The sequence below is a fragment of the Penaeus vannamei genome, chromosome 38 (assembly GCF_042767895.1).
Source record: "Penaeus vannamei isolate JL-2024 chromosome 38, ASM4276789v1, whole genome shotgun sequence".
NCBI lineage: Eukaryota > Metazoa > Arthropoda > Malacostraca > Decapoda > Penaeidae > Penaeus > Penaeus vannamei.
The window spans coordinates 8,785,173-8,786,445 of NC_091586.1; the positions used below are offsets into that span (position 1 = coordinate 8,785,173).

The 1,273-nt window shown below is 34.5% G+C and overlaps 1 long non-coding RNA gene across 1 annotated transcript in view; it reads right to left on the reverse strand.

The window, feature by feature from the left end:
• Positions 1–858, reverse strand: part of LOC138859781 (uncharacterized) — an 8,647-nt gene extending 7,789 nt beyond the window's left edge. The window contains exon 1 of the long non-coding RNA XR_011398222.1: positions 660–858. This is a non-coding gene — a long non-coding RNA (uncharacterized lncRNA). The remainder of the gene's footprint in view (positions 1–659) is intronic.
• Positions 859–1,273: the final 415 nt, after the last annotated feature.

Sequence of the window (1,273 nt, forward strand, 5' to 3'; positions counted from 1 at the left end):
ATCACAAATACAGCCGTATACAATGTAGCATAAACGGACGTAAATTTTAGTCAAACCGGTTTGTACCTGCATTTACAAACATACGTTTATAAACGTGTGTATATCTATCTATCTGTCTATCAATCTATATCTATCTATCAATATATCTTTCTATATATATAGGCATGTGTATACGTATGTATATATATATATATATATATATATATATATATATATATATATATATATATATATATGCATACATATACACACACACACATGTGTGTATAATATATAAATATTGATATCTCTCTCTCTCTCTTTATATATATATATATATATATATATATATATATATATATATATATATATATATATATATATATATATATATATATGTGTGTGTGTGTGTGTGTGTGTGTGTGTATACACACACACACACACACACACACACACATATATATATATATATATATATATATATATATATATATGTATATATATATATATATATATATATATATATATATATATATATATATATATATGCATACATACATATATATATACACATATACATATACATATCCAGTACACACACACACATATATATGTGTATAAACTTGACACGCGTATACAGGTACATACATTCTATCCGTATGACGCAAAGCAACACTAACCTTAGCAATCAAATAGCCAGAACCTAAACCAACGAAAATAAGTATATCCAATACTTCTATCCCTGGTCTAGGCTATTCGAAACAAACTGGCGGCGTGGCGCTTGGGCTGAGCGAGGAAGGGTGTGTCCGATCTTGGCCGCGGCACGAGAGGCACTGGCCCGCCGCCCGCGTGCCCGCGCTTAAGTACCTCCGGGCCACATTCGAACCAGGCACCTGCAAGCACGCTTGAGCGGCAACTGTGTGCCCCCCCTCCCCCGCAAGGAAGCGAAAAAAAGTATCGATAGGATTTTGTGCATCTTTTCCTCTGTTGGCAGTGGGGTTGTTTTTTGTTCTTAGTAAAAGTATTATCACTATCAACGTTATAATCATGATGCTAGTCGTAATTGATGTGATTATGATCATTATAATTTCCATTATCATCGTGATCACTACTACAGGCAATAACCGCTATTGCTATCAAAATCTTTATCCTATTATTATCGTTATTACTGACATCACAGCCTATTTCGCCTATGGACATGTCCCTTGCGTGCGATAGCCGACGGACTTACTTGGCCGGCCAGCAGACAACCACGCCCAAAATACCAGCACTAAGAAAACCTTATCTTTACCTC